This window comes from Coregonus lavaretus, assembly GCF_964263955.1.
Source record: "Coregonus lavaretus genome assembly, contig: HAP1_SCAFFOLD_160, whole genome shotgun sequence".
Taxonomy (NCBI): Eukaryota; Metazoa; Chordata; class Actinopteri; order Salmoniformes; family Salmonidae; genus Coregonus; species Coregonus lavaretus.
The window spans coordinates 734197-757854 of NW_028156184.1; the positions used below are offsets into that span (position 1 = coordinate 734197).

General features: G+C 40.4%; 1 long non-coding RNA gene across 1 annotated transcript in view; it reads right to left on the reverse strand.

Moving 5' to 3' along the window:
• The window catches only part of LOC311126699, a 43493-nt gene extending 38398 nt beyond the window's left edge, over positions 1 to 5095 (reverse strand). The window contains exon 1 of the long non-coding RNA XR_014613062.1: positions 4974 to 5095. This is a non-coding gene — a long non-coding RNA (uncharacterized lncRNA). The remainder of the gene's footprint in view (positions 1 to 4973) is intronic.
• Between the last annotated feature and the right edge of the window lie 18563 nt (positions 5096 to 23658).

A 23658-nucleotide genomic window follows, 5' to 3' on the forward strand; every position in this document is an offset into this window, starting at 1 on the left:
AGGACAAAGGAGCAATCTAAAAAGGTAGGTTGAGCTGGGCTGGGGGATCTACAGTGAAATAGTACAATAAGAAATAACCGAAACAGCAATAAGCAAAGCATATTGACATGGGAGAGAGGCATAAAGCAATCACAGGTGTTATTCGAGAGAGCTAAGGCAACAGCTGGTAATGGCGACAAAGTTTGGGCTGAGGCTAAACATAAACAGGATGCGGTACCGTATAAAGGAACAGTCCAGCAGGCATCAGCTGTATAGCTGAGTTATCATAAGGTCCGGTGAACAGCAATAGGAGAGTTCGGAGGTAATTCGGAGGCTGCTATAGCACTGGCGAGCAAGAGGCCATGGCTAGCGTGTGCTAGCGGGCCAGGGCTAGCAGATGGGTCTTCGTGGTCGACGTCGTAACGGGAAGCCTGCTGTAACCACATCAGACGATTTCGTCGGCAGACCAGTCGTGTTGGATCGGCGGGGCTCTGTGTCAACACTAGGAGGTCCCGTCCGGTTGACAGAGAGGTAGATAGCCGGGTGATGGGCTTTAGACTGGCCGATAATAGTCCAGGCTAGAGCTGGCTGGTAGTGCAGGCCACAGACAATGGTGGAAAACCGCTGATGGTGGCTAATAGCAAGTAGCTAGTTAGCTGGCTACTCCCGTCCGGTAGACAGAGGTAGATAGCCGGGAAATGGGCCTGGCTCGAGGCTAGCTCACGGCTAACTGGTGGTTGCTTCTGGGGCAGTGGTGAACAGCCAAACAGCAACATCCAATCGGTTGCGGCTAGCTAGTTGCGATCCGGTGTTAATGTCCAGTGAATCAGTTATTCTGGAAGTAGAATCCGATGTTCTGGGTGAAAACCGCTAACGATGGCTAATAGCAAATAGCTAGTTAGCTGGCTAGCTAGTTTCAACTGGAGATTCCAGATCAAGGTAAGTCAATAATAGAATCCGTTCCACATTGAGTGAGGCAGGTTGCAGGAAAGTATATGTTGTAGAAGGATGAAAAGTATGATAGGAAAATATGTACGAAAAATACAAAAAATACAGGCTATTTACACAGACACACAACAAAGAACGCGACCGCACTGCTACACCATCTTGGAATAGTAAAGGGCACATGACAGCCCACTTGGAGTTTGCCAAAAGGCACCTCAAGACTCTCAGACCATGAGAAGGAAGATTCTCTGGTCTGATGAAACCAATATTGAACTCTTTGGCCTGAATCCCAAGCATCACATCTGGAGGAAACCTGGCACCATCCCTACGGTGAAGCATGGTGGTATCAGCATCATGCTGTGGGGATGTTTTTCAGCGGCAGGGACTGGGAGACTAGTCAAGATCGAGGGAAAGATGAACGGAGCAAAGTACAGAGAGATCCTTGACCTGCTCCAGAATGTTCAGGACCTCAGACTGGGGCGAAGGTTCACCTTTCAACAGGACAACTACCCTAAGCACACAGCCAAGACAACGCAGGAGTGGCTTTGGGACAAGTCTCTGAACGTCCTTGAGTGACCCAGCCAGAGCCCGGACTTCAACCCGATCTAACATCTCCGGAGAGACCAGAAAATAGCTGTGCAGCGACGCTCTCCATCCAATCTGACAGAGATTGAGAGGATCTGCAGAGAAGAATGGGAGAAACTCTCCAAATACAGGTGTGCCAAGCTTGTAGCGTCATACCAAATAAGACTTGAGGCTGTAATCGCTGCCAAAGGTGCTTAAACAAAGTACTGAGTAAAGGGTCTGAATACGTATGTAAATGTGATATTTCCGTATTTTTTATTATATTTGGTAAAAATTTTTTAGCAACAATTCATAAACACGTTTTTGCTTTGTCATTATGGGGTATTGTGTGTAGATTAATGAGGGAAACAAACAACTTAATCTATTTTAGAATAAGGCTGTAACATACCTAAATGTGGAAAAAGTCAAGGGGTCTGAATAATTTCCCAATGGGGAGAACAAGTATTTGATACACTGCAGATTTTGCAGGTTTTCCTACTTACAAAGCATTCAGAGGTCTGTAATTTGTATCATAGGTACACTTCAACTGTGAGAGACGGAATCTAAAACAAAAATCCAGATAATCACATTGTATGATTTTTAAGTAATGAATTTGCATTTTATTGCATGACATAAGTATTTGATACATCAGAAAAGCAGAACTTAATATTTGGTACAGAAACCTTTGTTTGCAATTACAGAGATCATACGTTTCCTGTAGGTCTTGACCAGGTTTGCAGACACTGCAGCAGGGATTTTGGCCCACTCCTCCATACAGACCTTCTCCAGATCCTTCAGGTTTCAGGGCTGTCGCTGGGCAATACGGACTTTCAGCTCCCTCCAAAGATTTCCTATTGGGTTCAGGTCTGGAGACTGGCTAGGCCACTCCTGGACCTTGAGATGCTTCTTACGGAGCCACTCCTTAGTTGCCCTGGCTGTGTGCTTCGGGTCGTTGTCATGCTGGAAGACCCAGCCACGATCCATCTTCAATGCTCTTACTGAGGGAAGGAGGTTGTTGGCCAAGATCTCGCGATACATGGCCCCATCCATCCATCCTCCCCTCAATACGGTGCAGTCGTCCTGTCCCCTTTGCAGAAAAGCATCCCCAAAGAATGATGTTTCCACCTCCATGCTTCACGGTTGGGATGGTTTTCTTGGGGTTGTACTCATCCTTCTTCCTCCAAACACGACGAGTGGAGTTTAGACCAAAAAGCTCTATTTTTGTCTCATCAGACCACATGACCTTCTCCCATTCCTCCTCTGGATCATCCAGATGGTCATTGGCAAACTTCAGACGGGCCTGGACATGCGCTGGCTTGAGCAGGGGGACCATGCATGCGCTGGAGGATTTTAATCCATGACGGCGTAGTATGTTACTAATGGTTTTCTTTGAGACTGTGGTCCCAGCTCTCTTCAGGTCATTGACCAGGTCCTGCTGTGTAGTTCTGGGCTGATCCCTCACCTTCCTCATGATCATTGATGCCCCACGAGGTGATATCTTGCATGGAGCTCCAGACCGAGGGTGATTGACCGTCATCTTGAACTTCTTCCATTTTCTAATAATTGTTGTTGCCTTCTCACCAAGCTGCTTGCCTATTGTCCTGTAGCCCATCCCAGCCTTGTGCAGGTCTACAATTTTATCCCTGATGTCCTTACACAGCTCTCTGGTCTTGGCCATTGTGGAGAGGTTGGAGTCTGTTTGATTGAGTGTGTGGACAGGTGTCTTTTATACAGGTAATGAGTGGAGAACAGGAGGGCTTCTTAAAGAAAAACTAACAGGACTGTGAGAGCCGGAATTCTTACTGGTTGGTAGGTGATCAAATACTTATGCCATGCAATAAAATGCAAATTAATTACTTAAAAATCATACAATGTGATTTTCTGGATTTTTGTTTTAGATTCCGTCTCTCACAGTTGAAGTGTACCTATGATAAGAAATTACAGACCTCTACATGCTTTGTAAGTAGGAAAACCTGCAAAATCGGCAGTGTATCAAATACTTGTTCTCCCCACTGTATTTCAAGGCCTACCTTCAAACTCAGTGCCTCTTTGCTTGACATCATGGGAAAGTCTAAAGAAATCAGCCAAGACCTCAGAAAAAAAATCGTAGACCTCCACAAGTCTGGTTCATCCTTGGGAGCAATTTGCAAATGCCTGAAGGTACCACGTTCATCTGTACAAACAATAGTACGCAAGTACACCATGGGACCATGCAGCCGTCATATCGCTCAGGAAGGAGAGGCGTTCTGTCTCCTAGAGATGAACGTACTTTGGTGTGTAAAGTGCAAGTAAATCCCAGAAAAACAGCAAGGGACCTGGTGAAGATGCTGGAGGAAACAGGTACAAAAGTATCTATATCCACAGTAAAACAAGTCCTATATTGACATAACCTGAAAGGCTGCTCAGCAAGGAAGAAGCCACTGCTCCAAAACCGCCATAAAAAAGCCAGACTACGGATTGCAACTGCACATGGGGACAAAGATTGTACTTTTTAGAGAAATGTCCTTGGTCTGATGAAACTAAAATAGAACTGTTTGACCATAATGACCATTGTTATGTTTGGAGGAAAAAGGGGGGTCTTGGAAGCAGGAGGGACTGGTGCACTTCACATATTAGATGGCATCATGAGTAAGGAAGATTATGTGGATATATTGAAGCGACATCTCAAGACATCAGTCAGGAAGTTAAAGCTTGGTCGCAAATGGGTCTTCCAAATGGACAATGACCCCAAGCATACTTCCAAAGTTGTGGCAAAATGGCTTAAGGACAACAAAGTCAAGGTATTGGAGTGGCCATCACAAAGCCCTGACCTCAGTCCTGTAGAAAATGTGTGGGCAGAACTGAAAAAGTGTGTGCGAGCAAGGAGGCCTACAAACCTGACTCAGTTACACCAGGTATGTCAGGAGGAATGGGCCAAAATTCACCCAACTTATTGTGGGAAGCTTGTGGAAGGCTACCCGAATTGTTTGATCCAAGTTAAACAATTTAAAGGCAATGCTACCAAATACTAATTGAGTGTATGCTCATCAGTCATGAAAATTATATATTTACATTTACGTCATTTAGCAGACGCTCTTATCCAGAGCAACTTACAGTTAGTGAGTGTATACATTTTCATACTGGCCCCCCGTGGGAAACGAACCCACAATCCTGGCGTTACAAGCGCCATGCTCTACCAACTGAGCTACATCCTCCAATCACTATAACAGGGGTTAGACACTACACAGACTCATTTCCTAGAACTTTAAAACACTGGCAGTTTGTCTACTTCACTTCTTTAGTCTACTCTCTGATCACTCCAGATAGCCCAGTAAATAAAATAAATGCTGACAAAATTGGTGTCAAACCATGCAAGTCTGAGTAGCATGGAATAACATACCATCTTATTGAAACAGTTCATCAAGAAACAGTTCTACTGCAACTTTTCATGCACAGTGGGAAGTTGGAACGAACAACAAACTTAGTTAGATAGAACCTGCTCTTACCATGAGAAACAGATTTCCCAATCTTCTCCTCCTCTTCTTCATCTTTAATGTTGACATTCAGCTCCAGTGTTTGACTGCAGTCTTCCAGCTTCACTGATGCCATCTTTGGATCCTGCAGTGCAAACTGGGCTCCACTGTCACAATCAGGACCCAGTGACTGTAGGTTTGGACTCAGTGTGGAAGGAGAGAGGCAGGTTGGGTTTGTCCTCACTATTGATGTTACCGGCCTCAGATTTAATTCTAGTCGTCCTGTAGTAACAATGAGAAACAGACACAAAAAGTTATTGTCTTGACAGTTCTGGCACTTTCTTTATTCTCTAAAAATATATTCTCTTTCTTCTTGTTAAATAATCTAATTCAGTGCTTGACTTGGACTGAAATAGGTGCCGGTACTGTTTATATTTAGGTGCAGGAGCTCCACAATACTGTTGAGCTAATATTCTATAAGAGGAACAGGAGCTCAAGCACTAGATATTTGAGGTGCCGGTACTTAACCTATAGTATATTTTCCCAAATTCACATATAGTACCAGTCAAAGGTTTTAGGACACCTACTCATTCCAGGGGTTTTCTTTACATAGGATAATAATAAGAAATAACACATATGGAATCATGTAGTAACCAAAAAATTGTTAAACAAATCCAAATATATTTTATGTGAGATTATTCAAAGTAGGCAACCTTTGCCTTGATGACAGCTTTGCACACTCTTGGCATTTCAATTAACAGGTGTGCCTTGTTAAAAGTTAATTTGTGGAATGTCTTAATGCGTTTGAGCCAATCAGTTGAGTAGTGACAAGGTAGGGGTGGTATCCAGAAGATAGGCCTATTTGGTAAAAAAACAAGTCCATATTATTGCAAGAACAGCTCAAATAAGCAAAGAGAAACAACAGTCCATCATTACTTTAAGATTCTTCAAGTGCAGTCGCAAAAACCATAAAGCGCTATGATGAAACTGGCTCTCACGAGGACCGCCACTGGAAAGGAAGACCCAGAGTTACCTCTGCTGCAGAGGATAAGTTCATTAGAGTTACCAGCCTCAGAAATTGCAGCCCAAATAAATGCTTCAAATAGTTCAAGTAACAGACACATCTCAACATCAACTGTTCAGAGGAGACTGCGTGAATCAGGCCTTCATGGTCGAATTGCTGCAAGAAACCACTACTAAAGGAATGCAACATGAAGAAGAGACTTGCTTGGGCCAAAAAACATGAGCAATGGACATTAGACCGGTGGAAATCTGTCCTTTGGTCTGATGTTCGGTTACTACAGTGGGGGAAAAAAGTATTTAGTCAGCCACCAATTGTGCAAGTTCTCCCACTTAAAAAGATGAGAGAGGCCTGTAATTTTCATCATAGGTACACGTCAACTATGACAGACAAAATTAGATTTTTTTCCCAGAAAATCAAATTGTAGGATTTTTTATGAATTTATTTGCAAATTATGGTGGAAAATAAGTATTTGGTCACCTACAAACAAGCAAGATTTCTGTCTCTCACAGACCTGTAACTTTTTCTTTAAGAGGCTCCTCTGTCCTCCACTCGTTACCTGTATTAATGGCACCTGTTTGAACTTGTTATCAGTATAAAAGACACCTGTCCACAACCTCAAACAGTCACACTCCAAACTCCACTATGGCCAAGACCAAAGAGCTGTCAAACAACACCAGAAACAAAATTGTAGACCTGCACCAGGCTGGGTAGACTTAATCTGCAATAGGTAAGCTGCTTGGTTTGAAGAAATCAACTGTGGGAACAATTATTAGGAAATGGAAGACATAACAGACCACTGATAATCTCCCTCGATCTGGGGCTCCACACAAGATCTCACCCCGTGAGGTCAAAATGATCACAAGAACGGTGAGCAAAAATCCCAGAACCACACGGGGGGACCTAGTGAATGACCTGCAGAGAGCTGGGACCAAAGTAACAAAGCCTACCATCAGTAACACACTATGCCGCCAGGGACTCAAATCCTGCAGTGCCAGACGTGTCCCCCTGCTTAAGCCAGTACATGTCCAGGCCCGTCTGAAGTTTGCTAGAGTGCATTTGGATGATCCAGAAGAGGATTGGGAGAATGTCATATGGTCAGATGAAACCAAAATATAACTTTTTGGTAAAAACTCAACTCGACGTGTTTGGAGGACAAAGAATACTGAGTTGCATCCAAAGAACACCATACCTACCGTGAAGCATGGGGGTGGAAACATCATGCTTTGGGGCTGTTTTTCTGCAAAGGGACCAGGACGACTGATCCGTGTAAAGGAAAGAATGAATAGGGCCATGTATCGTGAGATTTTGAGTGAAAACCTCCTTCCATCAGCAAGGGCATTGAAGATGAAACGTGGCTGGGTCTTTCAGCATGACAATGATCCCAAACACACCGCCCGGGCAACAAAGGAGTGGCTTCGTAAGAAGCATTTCAAGGTCCTGGAGTGGCCTAGCCAGTCTCCAGATCTCAACCCCATAGAAAATCTTTGGAGGGAGTTGAAAGTCTGTGTTGCCCAGCGACAGCCCCAAAACATCACTGCTCTAGAGAAGATCTGCATGGAGGAATGGGCCAAAATACCAGCAACAGTGTGTGAAAACCTTGTGAAGAATTACAGAAAACGTTTGACCTGTGTCATTGCCAACAAAGGGTATATAACAAAGTATTGAGAAACTTTAGTTATTGACCAAATACTTATTTTCCACCATAATTTGCAAATAAATTCATAAAAAATCCTACAATGTGATTTTCTGGATTTTTTCCCCCTCATTTTGTCTGTCATAGTTGACGTGTACCTATGATGAAAATTATAGGCCTCTTTCATCTTTTTAAGTGGGAGAACTTGGACAATTGGTGGCTGACTAAATACTTTTTTTCCCCACTGTACATGATTCCATATGTGTTATTTTATAGTTTAGATGTCTTCACCATTATTCTACAATGTAGAAAATAGTAAAAATTAAGAAAAACCCTTGAATGAGTAGGTGCTGTATATTTGCCACTGCTTGACTAAAAAAAGATTATAGTTAGATAGAACCTGCTCTTACCATGAGAAACAGATTTCCCAATCTTCTCCTCCTCTTCTTCATCTTTAATGTTGACATTCAGCTCCAGTGTTTGACTGCAGTCTTCCAGCTTCACTGATGTCATCTCTGGATCCTGCATTGCAAACTGGACTCGACTGTCACAATCAGGACCCAGTAACTGTCGGTTTGGACTCAGTGTGGAAGGAGAGAGGCAGGCTGGGTTTGTCCTCACTGTTGATGTTACCGGCCTCAGACTTAATCGGAGTCGTCCAGTAGTAATATAGAGAAACGGACACAAAAGTTAGTCTTGACATTTCTGGCATTTTCTTTATTCTCTAAAAATATATTAGATCAGGTAGCTAAGCATTGACAACAAACCATGTATTAATTTCACATTAGACACAAATTGCACACTTTGAATTAAACCATGTAAGTGCACTTAACCTATAGTAGATTTCAGAAATTCTCATAAATGACTCAAAAACCATTTAGTACAAGGTTGCAGTTTGTTTTAGGCAGCACTATGTAATATTTTCCTTAATAACCGTCTTCACTGTATTATTTCAATCAAAAACCAATTGTATTTCCCGTTCTCACCATAATAACAATTATAGATAAAGATAGAAACAACTGAATGTGTCTGAATATATGGAAAAAGGGGAGGGGTCTGAATACTTCCGAATGCACTGTAAGAAATTGGCAACTCGTTCTCATTCTGAGAAATAAGGTAGGCCACTTGATTTCAACATCTGAACAAAGTGGACAGGCTAACATGCTTTTCAAACAGTTGGAGACAGACAAAATGGTGTGTTCATAACAACTCAACTGTTCAACCTTGTTAGCAAACAGATCCAAGTTGGCTAATCTTGAAATAGCTGGTTAATCACTAGCACGTGAGCTTGAGAGATTGTTGATGAGACCTGTGTTCATTGTCTATAGCCTAATGCCTGCTACAATAAATTAGTCAATTTGTAACAAAAAATTGCATTTTCATAGACCAACTTGAAAGCCAGATCAGTGATTATTGCCAACAAAAAAAAGCAGGTTAAACAATTTTTTATAAAATAATTAGTGTGTCTTATTGGTTGTGGATGGCTTATATTTAGCCTAGGTATAACTTCACAAGCCCTGAATTCATTAGATTATAGCTGACTGTTTGAAATGCAGTGTATTTGACCTTTAATTGTACAAGCTTACTTAGAGAAAAACAAAATCGAGATATATCGTTAATCGCCCATAAGTTTAAAAAAACTCTGTATGATTTTTAGTCCATATAGCCCAGCCCGAACATAGTACATTAAAGTAGAATACAATACAGTACGTTATACTGTACTATACTCTGTACTGTTGTACTGTACTGAACTAAACTTCTCTTTCCTGTACTCTGCTGTACTGTACTTTCCAATCTTGTGAAACAGTAGCTATGTTTCCAATAACTTGTCCAGTGCTTTGTTTCTCGACATTAAGAAAAAGTTTGCATAGAAAATAGATACGACAATTGCCATCTAGGATGTGTTTCCATGTAACTATCCTGTGTCGATAAAAACAACTGGACGTAATGACTCACCCTGTACCGTCAAAATGATTTGGCAATCATTTATTTAAAAAACACTGTTTCAATCCTCACTTGTCAGAATAAAGAAACTTTGACAAAAGAAAAATCCACCCATCCAATGATAAAAAATGTTTTCGAGCTTTAGAACATTTCTCCTATATCTGCCGTCTCCATTACACACATCGCAAAGATTATTTTAGCAACATTGCTTTTGTCGAATGCAGCTGGGTCAATGGAAACCTGCCTAATGTCTGAGTGATTGGTTCAGATTTGGTCTGGTCTAATGTTTGACCCAATGGTTGGGCCAAGTCAGTTAAGAACAAATTCTTATTTACAATGACGGCCTACCCCGGACGACGCTGGGCCAATTGATTGCGACTCCAATCACAGCCGGATAATGATACCGCCTGGAATCCAACCAGGGTCTGTAGTGCCAGATGCAGTGCCTTAGACCGCTGCGCCACTCGGGAGCCCTGTGACTAATCATTTTGGCTATTTAAGCTCTGAAAAGGCCTATCAGCTACCCAACTTTATCAGGAGTTATCCTGAGCCTATTTGCAATGAGAAACAATGCATTTGCACAGCGGGAAATTTAGAAGTATTTAATTTTTTGCTATGATCATCTCGTCAAAAATGTACAGAGACAAACTTGAAACCACTGATTATGATGACAATTTAGCTGACAGGGTTAAACTCCCGGACAACAGTGGTTTCAGAGTCCTGCAATAGAGTGAAGACGCTAATATTTGTGTAAACTCTACATAGTTGTGTTCTGTGGGTGTCACTGAGTAGGCTGAACAATACATAGGTAGGGCTGTACAGTGCAATATGAATGTCCAATACAAACAAAAGAAACAGCATACTCAACTGGCGTAGCGCGGTAAGGACCAAGAACGGGGTCAATATGGACCACAGGTCACAAAATAATTATATAATAATACTGTTTTGGTTGGGCTTCAACCCCTGGTATCATATAAACACACATAAGACATGGAAACATGTAGAATTGCTTAAAAACAGTAACAACAAAACATCTCAGCCCTGTCATAAAAATTTGTAGAATTACAGGATATTAGCTTTAAAACTGCTAAATGTTCTCTCCGCCAACAAGTGGGTTGTGAACAGTTTGGGGTCACAAGTTGGGGGTTTGTTACTACACCAATAAATGACTATATCCATCCGGACATTTGCCACCTAGGAAATGTGTGTGACCGGACCTTCTCAAATAGTACTGGAGTACCCCTGCAATAGACTGACTGGGAAGGTGATTTTTCACAGTTAAAGTCCTGCAATAAGAGCTAAGACGCTAATATTTGTATAAACTCTTGAGAATTGTTTTCTGTGGGTGTCACCCGTTCCATGGGTGCACAATCCAACCCGTTTCATAAGTGCATATAAGAATGCCCCCAATGCAATTATGTGGTCTAATACCTCCACAGTGGGATTTCAACAGTTTTTCCCCCTGTTTATTTTCAAAAAATAAGTTTTTGTAATTCATTTTAAATTAAGTAACAAGGTTTGACATGATTCCAATATTTTGTATCAGTTTTCATCACTTTCAATGAGGGCCTTTTATTTTGAGGGCGAACCGCAAATTCCACTATTGTGGTTAATCGTTATTATGACTAGCTTCACATACATAGGGACAAGCGGGTACCAGGGCTGCGTCCAGCAGGAGGACGGAGACGTTGGCCACGATCAGATAGAAACGTATTATGTAGAACAAACATGCCTCTGATTCTAAGGAATCATGTCAGTTCTATTCAGGGTATTTCTATCTGCAACTTTCCAAAACGTTTTTGTACTGAACATGCCCAGGCGAAACGCACTGACCTATATACGAACCTGGAAAGCCTCACAAATGAAAACGTGTAATGGACGCCGCGCCGTGTGCTTGTAAAATATATTTTATCACGTTCTTCAATCACTCAGATTGACACAAACATGACACAAAACCTTTCCCTTAATGTGATAATACCTTGACTGATTTGTTATCTAACATGTTATGACGTTATTTCGATATTAGACAGTTTAAACGTGCTATTACATACCTGTAGTAATAAAGAGAAACGAAAAGCACAGTCCTGTCGTTTTCTTTGTTATGAAGAATGTTGCGCGCCTCCCCGGAAGTTCCTGTTCCCCAACTACCACAATGCAACAGCGACATCTTCTTCTTCTTCTTCTTCTGTGGGTTTTATGGCAGACTACATCCAAAAGTTGCATTGCCACCACCAACTGGACGGTTTGAAACCACAAAATAAATTAAATAAAAAATAAATCCATACTTAATAGTGATACTAACTTACTCCACCCTAATAAAAATAGTACATTGCCAAAACAAACAAAACTCCCATTTCTTCCTTCCTTTAAATCTCCATATCTCCCTTCTCAGTCTCTAGGACCTGAGATGGTAGTATGGCTTTTGACAATATTTCATGTAACTCTTTTGCCAATAAATCTTTCAGCCCCAGGAACCGTTCTGCCGCAACCACAATGATTTCTATCTTCCTAGAACTTTTCTCCACCTTGGCAGTGCCGTTAATCACCATTGCGATAAAGGCCACAAAGTCCACCTTTTTAACCTTAAAATGTCAGGATCATCTTGTTGTAAGGCAACCCCTGCAGCTTGCATTGAAGGCTTATCCACCACCATTATATTTACTGTAAAGATAACCCCCAACAACTACAATGATTCAGTAGATCAGTAATGTTACAGTACTCTAGCATGTCTCACAGCTGCTTATGCTGACAAAACATGTTAGTGAATAGGTCAGATTTAGCTTTGTGATGCTCATTTAAACTTCCTGTCTTGTTCAGCTTCAGAACAACAGTAAATATGTCACTTCAAACATAGTTTTTTGGTAATTCATTACACAAAAGAGAAGAAAAACAAAAGTACAAATTCATATACACAATATTTTTCATTGGCAGATAAATTAAACAGGCTTAAATGAAGCCTTAATGACTATTAATGACTAAAATAACTAATCTAGTTTTAAAATACAATTTAATAAACAAAAAGTATCCACCCAAACTAATGGTGAAAACTGATCATCACACCATCTCTATCTGATACATGTTGTGTCTACTAGCTCATTCCCACAGAAAACTACAGAGGGAAGCAAAACCACCCAGTCAACCAGCCTCACAGAGGATATTCAACCCTAAGGGCAAATCCAAGGTAATCTCAATATCTTTACAATAGAAGCTAACAAAACACACCAAAACTGACCAGGTGAACACTGATCAATAAAGTAAAGAGAGGCTAACGTTCTATAACGTTCCCTTTCCTCTGCACAGTTCTCTCACAGTGAGAAACAATAGGATTACAATAGAGTGTGCTACGATTTCTTGAGAATTAAGTGATGGAATGATTTTAATCTTAGCTAGTCAGACAACTGATGAGGATTCTCACATGTATGTGGCCATGTTGAGAGAAACTCTTCCAACAGTCAGAGCAGGAGTACCAGATCCCTTGATATTTTACAGCTCTTCCCACAATCAGAGCAGGGAAATAGATTATCTCCTGTGTGTATTTTTAGCTTTGATAGAATTGGGAAAATCTCCTCACAATGTGGGCAGTGGTGAGACCTCTTAGCTCTGTGATCTTCCTGCTGTTGCTCTCTGGATGTAGAGAATGTCTCAACATGGTCTCCTGTGTGAACAACATCAGAAGAACCAGTCAGTTGGTGTGATTTACATCAATCACATTTATTTTATAAAGCCCATTTTACATCAGCCGTTGTCACAGAGTGCTTTACAGATACCCTAACCTAATGTATCAGGCGTAAAAGAAATACCTAAACGAGGTCCACAGAAACCAGAAGCTTCCGGTTTTCAGGCTTTGCCTTCCTCTCTGCCTTTTCCCTGAAACACGGATGCTTCCGGTGTTTGTTGACTCCGCTGAGGGTGCAGGTACCGAGACTAAAACCCCAAAGAGCAAGCAATGCAGAAGCACAGTGGCTAGGAAAAACTTCCTAGAAGGAAGGATCCTAGGAAGAAACCTAGAGAGGGACCAGGCTCTGAGCAGTGGCCAGTCCTCTTCTGGCTGTACTGGGTAACAAATGACTTAATATAAGTATGCTGCACAATACAGGGGAATAAAACTATTCTAAAGTGTTACGAGCCATATCATCCTCCACTCACTATCACAAGGGTTAGTAACCATCAAGGTTGGGGTCAATTCCATATCAATTCACATTTTTAAATTTGACTAATTCAGCAGACACTCTTATCCAGAGTGACTTACAATAGTGCATTCATCTTAAGATAGCTGGGTGAGACAACAACGCATCAAAATCGTATCAATTACATTTTCTAGGGTGCAGAAAGGGAGTAGAGTAGGGTCCAGGAGGCAAAGTCAGAGTCATGAGAGAGGATAGGATAAAATAGGCGAGAGAAGCGGGAGAGAGAGAGTGAAAATTGCGGCGGTGCATGACCATCTGGGTTAGGGCTGAGTGGGAGGAGCATGACCATCTGGGTTAGGGCTGAGTGGGAGGAGCATGACCATCTGGGTTAGGGCTGAGTGGGAGGAGCATGGCCATCTGGGTTAGGGCTGAGTGGGAGGAGCATTACCATCTGGGTTAGGGCTGAGTGGGAGGAGCATGACCATCTGGGTTAGGGCTGAGTGGGAGGAGCATGACCATCTGGGTTAGGGCTGAGTGGGAGGAGCATGACCATCTGGGTTAGGGCTGAGTGGGAGGAGCATGACCATCTGGGTTAGGGCTGAGTGGGAGGAGCATGACCATCTGGGTTAGGGCTGAGTGGGTAGGTTGGAGGAGAGATGGAGAGAAAAGGAAACAAAGTAGGGGTCAGAGACTTGGAGGGGGGTTGCAGTGAGATTAGTAGGAGAACAGCCTCTAGTGAAGATGGGGTCAAGCAGTGGGAGGGGACTGGGAAAGGGTGAGGTCAAAAGAGGAAAGGTGTTTCCAGTAAACCAATTTTCCTGATTGAAAAACATTGAAGAGAATTGGAATTAGAATGACAGTGTACTTCCTGAATTGACTGGAATTTAAATGGAATTGACACCAACCCTGGCAACCACACAGACTCATTTCATAGAACTTCAAAACACTGGCACTATGTCTACTTCACTTCTTTAGTCTACTCTCTGATCAATCCAGATAGCCCAGTTAATAAAACAAATGCTGACAATACTGGTGTCATCCATGCAAGTCTCAGTAGCATGAAATAACATCTATCTTATCATCGAAACAGTTCTATAACAACTTTTCATGCACAACGATAAATCAAGCTTTTTTGTGTTGAGTTCTTCAGGTGTGTCAGAATGACAGAATGAACTTATGGAGGTCTTACTATTGGAGATAACTCCTAGATGTAGATAGTACTATAGTGGCGGGCCCAACCCCAGACTTCTCTTTTATCAACCCAAAGGTTTTACTGTCTTCTCAGGAATTCAGCCTTCTCTGTGTTGCTCCCCACATCCCCCCATTCTGAATTATGCATTATCTCACCATCCCCCATTATTAATTATGCATTATTTCACCATCCCCCATTCTGAATGATGCATTATCTCACCCTCCTCCATTCTGAATGATGCATTATCTCACCATCCCCCATTATTAATGATGCATTATCTCACCAACCCATTCTGAATTATGCATTATCTCACCCTCCCCCATTCTGAATGATACATTATCTCACCATCCTCCATTCTGAATGCTGCATTATCTCACCATACCCCATTCTGAATGATGCATTATCTCACCATCCCCCATTCTGAATGATGCATTATCTCACCATCCCCCGTTCTGAATGATGCATTATCTCACCATCCCCCATTCTGAATGATGCATTATCTCACCATCCCCCATTCTGAATGATGCATTATCTCACCATCCCCCATTCTGAATGATGCATTATCTCACCACCCCCCATTCTGAATGATGCATTATCTCACCATCCCCCATTCTGTCACACCTCTGAGCTCCTGTTGTGAGAACATACTGTAGGTCTGATATCTGATTGGAAGTTAACTCAACAGTAATGTTGTTGATCAACAAGTCCGATTTTGAATCCAAACATGGTCAAATGGTTCTAAAAGGGTCTTAGCTTCAATGTGTCTTTCTCTTTTGTTCTTGACCTGCTGTGGTGAGAAATATACTGAGTGTACAAAACATTAGGAACACCTTCCTAATATTGAGTTTCACCCCCTTCTGCCCTCAGAAAAGCCTAACTTTGTCAGGGCATGGACTCTACAAGGTGTCGAAAGCCTTCCACAGGGATGCTGGCCCATGTTGATTCCAATGCTTTCCACAGTTGTGTCAAGTTGGCTGTCCTTTTGGTGGTGGACCGTTCTTGATACCCACGGGAAACTATTGAAACTGCGGGAAACTGTGTTGCAGTTCTTGACACACTAAAACGGGTGCGTCTGGTACCTACTACCATACCCTGTTCAAAGACACTTAAATATTTTTTTCACCCTCTGAATGAAACACATACACAAATAAATATTTCACCCGTCTCCTCCCCTTCATCTACACTGAAGTGGATTTAACAAGAGACATCGATAAGGGATCATAGCTTTCACCTGGTCAGTATATGGCAGGGAAAGAAGCAGGTGTTCCTAATGTTTAATACACTCAGTGTACACTGTCTTTCTCTCTACCCCTCTCTCATGAGCTATGGGCCATGACACAAACTATGGATTCTCTCTATCCCATGAGCTATGGACCATGACACAAGCTATGGATTCTCTCTATCCCATGAGCTATGGACCATGACACAAGCTATGGATTCTCTCTATCCCATGAGCTATGGGCCACGACACAAACTATGGATTCTCTCTATCCCATGAGCTATGGGCCATGACACAAGCTATGGATTCTCTCTATCCCATGAGCTATGGGCCATGACACAAGCTATGGATTCTCTCTATCCCATGAGCTATGGACCATGACACAAGCTATGGATTCTCTCTATCCCATGAGCTATGGGCCATGACACAAGCTATGGATTCTCTCTATCTCATGAGCTATGGGCCACGACACAAGCTATGGATTCTTTGTCTTTCTCTTCCTGTCTGATCATGTTTAGATACTTAATGTTTTGTTTAATGTCAGTATTGACTTGTAACTTAGGCTTCACGCCTTGGGCAGAAGGTAACTGAAAGGTTGCTGGTTCAAATCCCCGAGCAGACTAGGTGAAATATCTGTCGATGTGCCCTTGAGCAAGGCACATAACCCCAGATCCTCTGAAAATTTAAAAAATGTAAGTGAATCGTTATTTTTACAATGTCATTAAATCTATTTACCTTTAGTATTCCAATATCAGACCAATTCTTGCTAGTCAACATCAACTCATTGCCTAATGCATGCTTGCATATTTTAATTGTCTTTATGGTGTCAGATACATTTAATTAATGAAGTCTACTAAAATGTTTAAGTATTTTCACGAGTAGCAGGTGAGGTGTACTGTATATATATATATGATCACTAAAGAACCTCCTCTTACCGTGAGAAACAGATTTCCCAATCTTCTCCTCCTCTTCTTCATCTTTAATGTTGACATTCAGCTCCAGTGTTTGACTGCAGTCTTCCAGCTTCACTGATGCCATCTCTGGATCCTGCTTAGCAAACTGTGCTCCACTGTCACAATCAGGACCCAGTGACTGTAGGTTTGGACTCAGTGTGGAAGGAGAGAGGCAGGCTGGGTTTGTACTCACTGTTAATCTGTAAACTCTGGACAGATTTGAACAATTGCTGCCTAAAATGTTGTGGTCCTTACTAACACAATAGGAAATATTGTGTTAGATGTGGGCCATCACATGTGAATTCTCAGCTCTTTCACTCTGAATATTCATATCAATGAATCACCCTCCAATGGACTATCAATACCAGAGTTCTACAATACTATTTACATAATCAACTGGACATTACAACAGCCTGAACTTCAATAGTACATTTACATTTACGTCATTTATCAGACGCTCTTCTACACTGTAAACCCTAATAAGTTCACATAACTCAAATTATTTTGTAACAGATTACACAAAAATATTTTAGTGATGTTTTTAAATGTTTTAAATTTACATAAAATAAAAATTACATTTACAGTTGCCTTAAATTATCTCAATGTTATCTTATAAATATTGATATTCCTCAACTTATAATTAGGGAGTAATTCACTCAAAATGTTCAATATTCTTCAACTCATAATGTGGGACATGCAATCAAAACTTTCAATATTCTTCAACTCATAAATGTGGGAAATACACTCAAAATTTTCAATATTCTTCAACTCATAATGTGGGACATGCAATCAAAATTAATTCTAAGCTGAAATACTGATGTCGGTCCATTACACAATTATAATCAGCGAATAATGTTAGAAAACATGAAAGTGACACCGCAGTGACAATTTAACTTTTTTTTTTATTCAACACAATGTGCTTTTAAAAAGGCACGAATCAAAAGGAGCTCAGTCAAAACAAAGTGCTTGTCATAAATTAAAACAAAAAAGGAAAAGGAAATGACTCCATAAAAACAAAATGTGTTTTAAAGTACATTAAGTGTTAATAGTTCCATATTCTGATAGTGGTCATTGCTACAGAGGGTAGATTCAGTATTTTGGGTCTCCATATCACATTATTCAGTAAACATTATGATAAAAACTCAAAGGCTTCATGATAAAATTCAATAAGATTCTAATTATAATCCATCCTCAACAGCAATGACAACTATTAGAATGTGGAGCCATTTAAAACGTTTTGGCACTTACTGTACCTTGAAGGCTGCAACTCACTTTTTTAAAATAAAACATTCAAATAAAAGTACTGGTTTCTACTGTGCCGTACTTCAACTGGCAACATCAAGGTAAGCATTAGGTCACACAACATTAAACATGTATAGTGCATGAATTCAACAGTCGTTTCCCACAAGTACAGTACAAAAACTTGGGCTTGGCAATACGTCAATGTTGTGATATTTATCTATTAACAATCAATGTATTAAATCTGAGGTAGAAGAGGCAAACAGTGTAACATATTAAACATGAGGTAGAAGAGGCAAATTATTACATTTGTAAAGAGGGGAAAAAAAACAAAAAACATCCTCAATACTCAGCTCAACAAATAGTCCATTCTGAGTGATTCACTCATTGAACAAATCATTCTTCCGTGTCAGACGCCCTTTCAGTGGTTTGTTGTCCTCAAGACACATCACAACTTTTTGGATAAATGTGAATGTAAGTTTGAGATTCTTTGGGTACTGTAGGTCTAGTGCATAGACATACCCAAAGAGCAGGAGAAATGAGTCAGCCAGGTTTGTGGGACCACTCACAAGTATTTCATCTTCCACGACAATACAGATGCTCTCAGGGCTGAAGAGGGCCGCATCAGTAGTATCATCAGTGACAACTGTCAGGAGAGCCACCGGAGTGTCAGTGAGGTCTGGACCATCTGCTGACTATAAAACACAAATAATACAAAAATAAGTTCAGCCCCTCAAGGATACAAATAATGCTAATGATGTCTAGACATTACGGTCACTTTGCACTTAGACTGCAACTAAGCTACATGTTTAAACTATTTTCTTTACACATGCTTATTATTTTATGTTAGTTTCACACCTACCTGTAAGCATACTTTTTGTTTAGTGGAATTCTTTATACTTACCTTTTCATTTATGTAATTTCTACATGTCAGTTTGCAGAATAACAACTCAAGGAAACTTCATAAACAGGTCCTGGGGGCTATTCCAGAAAGGAGGTTCAACAAACTGAGCCTAACCCTGAACTCAAAGTTGACTTACCCTGTGAAGTGAAACTGAGTTTTCAGTTACAGAACAGCTGATCTGAGTTAGGTAAGTTGACTCAGAGTACGTTAACTCGGAGTTGAGCTTGTGCCTGACGACTAGTAAAAAGCCATCATCAATGGAGCTCCGATACGGTTATTCACCATGGCAATGGGAGAAAACAGGAAGCAGACATTTTCTGGCTGCGGCTGTTATATAAATCACTGACAGAGTTTCAGATGCAGTCGTCTTTTCATTTTGAATTTAACATCACTTTATTTTATATTAGCCTTTAAGGAAGTGGTTGAATGTTGTTCAATGTTTTATTTTAGGCTATTTTGTTTTATTTAAAATCGGCTGAAAATGAAATATAAAAACATTTTATCTCATACTCAATGCGGCGACAAACTAGAAACACGGACTTTGAAATTGCGTTGTTGGGAAAAATACAATTGGCTATACTGATGGTTTTCACATAACCTGCTTTCTGGAATGCACCTCTGGTTCTCCTAGAGTTCTTTGAGTGATGTCATGTTTAAGCTGACTGAATAGCTAAGCAAAGGGATTGATAGTGAGGCCAGTACACTTACATTACAGGTCCTGAAAAACATGGAGGCATCTTCACGCAGGTACACAAGAAGTGCACGAAGGACGAGGGCCGTCTCATATTTACATCACGTTGTTCCTACATGGACAAAAAATATCCATTACAATAATAATTACACAAATATCAAAAACATTCATTGTACACTAATTATAGTAAAAATTAAAATGTTAAAAGATAAGCAAGTTAGTTATTAACAAGCAAAGCATCAAAGTTGTGTGCTTAAAGATCTGCTATTTCTGTTGTTGTTCTTTGTATTTAACAAAGTATTAATAAAGGGTTCAAGTGATCAACTGTTGACCCCACAGTTGAGATAAAAACATTTAGAGAAATAGCAAAAGAATGACTGTGGAAACACATAAAATAAAACCAATTATTAGTGTAACCCTCTCACCAGGCTCGAATTTGACTCTCACGATATTACCTTATTTAAAATATCTGAACAGCATGGGATATTAGGTGAGAAGGACATCTCCAATAAGAATCCCTATTGTAAACTTGCTAGGGTGAATGACAAATAGGGTATTAACTTCAGATAGAATGATTATAGACTTGGTTATTGTTATAAGGATATGCTTTCCCATGCATTAAATGAAACTGAAACAGTAAATGACTCCACCAATACAACAGACATACGGTTCAAGATCTATATTAATCAAATGTTCAAAGTATCACATCAAAAGAAATAAAAATTATAAACCCCAATGATTTTTCCACAACCCATGTCCAAATTATTTGCAAGCTTGCTTAAACCCTGGGCGCGCGTTGGAGCTCATAAAAAAAATGACTACATACATAAAGCCCCGAAGTCCACCCCACATTTGTAGTTACTCACTACTTGTAGATAATGCCTCAGCAAAATATAGTAGTTCTGCGCAGGTGTCCTCACAAGATCCACAGCTATCAATGCAGCCAGTACTCGGTAGCAGCAACAGACATCCGTTGGAAACCCGAACTGATCGTCACAAGCAATTCTCTCCAAGTCTTGCACGATGCTAGGCTAACCTCTAGGATGTCGAATGTCTCCACAATGCAACGGCAGCTTCAGTCTCCACTTGGTCTTTCTTAACTAAATAATAAACACTCTCTTATAGAAATAAAATCAGGATTTCCCTTTTAAAAAAAACTCTAGGTATGGTTTTGTTCTCTCTTTATCGTTTCCTTTGGTCGTTTTTCCTTCACCAACCCCACTAACGTCTCTCCTCTCCCTTCTTTCAACTTTTCCCTCTCCTTTCTTTCCCAGCAACCAGTCCACTCTCCCATTGGCCACAACTTAACAAGTTAGCTCATTGGTCAAAACTTTAACGAGATACGTGGGAAATTTAAACTTAAAAGTAAACCAACCTATTCACTTGTACATTTTTTTTAAACATTGCTTCAAAAGAAATGCATTAATGACATTACAAATCAGGAGCTATTCGATCACCTTTTAAATCTAATACCAATGAATTGTAACAAATAAACTCTATACTTGGTTTTAGCAATGCATTACATTAGTAACACTATTTCATAATACATCCTACCTGAACTGTTAAAGGGATTTCGAGATGATCTCACAACCACACACTTGAGCCTAGGAAGAAATACAAACACAGGCCTTGTTAGCATCATGATAACACACTCACATTATGTTGTTTAGCATTGTTCGTTTCACGCTAGCACACACAGCTCGATAACGTAAAATATTTACTGTGTAAGGCAGACACTTATTGAAATAAGTCTACTCACAGTACGCACTTGCATTACCGGCGAACAGCGAAAACTCATGGACCTTCCTCCACCGTCAATGTCCCGGGCAAACATGCATTATGGGAAATGTAGTTCATCCAGGAAACCGCTGACAACGTTACACCGTTGTAAGATGAAGTAACGTATTTGTCACATATTTAACAACTTCTAAAGTTACAATTACTTGGATTTTTAAACTATTTACAACAAATATTCACTGTGCACATTGTACAAATGTATTCCCAGTTCCACATTTAAGACTATCGAAATTCAATTTTTTTTAAAACAACATTAGAGTTACTTACCAAATCAGAGGTGATGATAAGATGGCGCTTAAGAAAACGAGGGCAATAAGACTAATGATAAAAACGGAGGTGGTGGTGGTTTCAAGCGGGCAGCATAAAAGTGAGCATTGCAAACAAATTAAAACAAATTAAACTGTGTTCCACATCCACACGGGCGGCCCAAACATCCCCGCATCAAGGCAAATTCAAGATGGCTGACTCAGCTTTCCTGAGGGAGAGATGACCCACCCACCAGAACGTCATGACGTCGATAACGTCATGACACTACCTAAACTTTTTGAGCGTTCCAAACAAATTACCTATAAAATATTGAGCCCTCTTCAATTAAAGTGGCATAAATCTCAACAGAGCTCAACACTTTATAGTTTGGTCAACTGCATAACGTCATTTGACTGTTATGACCTTATTATTTATGAGCTAGTACGACTGTTTGGGATTACAGTGTACAGTTTACACTTTAGCAATTCTGTTCAAGTCGCAGGGTAAGTGCCCCCCTTGGGGCAGACATTTTCTGATTGAGAGGGGGTCAAATACTTATTTCCCTCATTAAAATGCAAATCAATTTATAACATTTTTGACATGCGTTTTTCTGGATTTTGTTGTTGTTATTCTGTCTCTCACTGTTCAAATAAACCCACCATTAAAATTATAGACTGATCATGTCTTTGTCAGTGGGCAAACGTACAAAACCAGCAGGGGATCAAATACTTTTTTCCCTCACTGTATAACTTGTTATTAGCTTGTACCTATAATTGTTGATCAGTCAGGTAGCATGTTAACTAACTACCAATACACTGCTTGAAACTATAATTGTTCAGAATGTGTAGGTTTACTAGTTAATAAGAAAATAAATCAAATGTAATTGTTCAATAATGTGTTATGTGTAATTGTTCAATAATTCAATGTGTTGTGTTTAAAAATAATAATATCTGATCATATAAATGTTATGTGTTTATATTACTTTTACAAATACAAATATGTGATAATAAACAAACAAATCTAAACTAACAAATGTCAAATCATATTTGTCGCCGAGACGCCAGTCAATTTGATTAACGTTATTGTGTATTTAACGTAATGACACAGTTTTCTGTTATAACGAAAAATGTATGCACTCACTAACTGTAAGTCGGTCTGGATAAGAGCGTCTGCTAAATGACTAAAATGTAATGATGTCATCACGTAATGACATCACAACGTAATCACGTTGTGATGTCATTACGTAATCACGTAATGACATCACAACGTCTTTTAGCAACAAATCGACCTGCCTCTAACAACTTCCCCTGAAAATTAGTTGGCAACACTGCAGGGAGTTGCTCTTTCAGCTTTCAATTTTCTCTTAGACTTTCCAACATAATAATAGCCACATGGGCACATCAAGAAATATACCACACGTTTTGTTTTACAGGAAATTCTACCAATGACATACATTTTATTTCCAGTATGAGGGTGAAGAAAGAAATCCCCCTTGATTTGAGGGGAGAGTGGAAAGGAAATGCTGAGGGGGAACATATTCATCTGCTCTTAATAGGCTGTCCTTTATGTTTCTAGCATGTTTAAACAAGAATCGAGTGATAATCTGAAAAGGCCGGCCCAAAGATGGATCCCAGTCCTAAATAGAAGTCAGAGATCAAACTCCTGGTTCTCCCCTGTTCCTTCCACACGCCCTCCCATTGTACTGTATGTATGAACACATTTTGAGCCATGGCTGCCTAAAATGCTGTG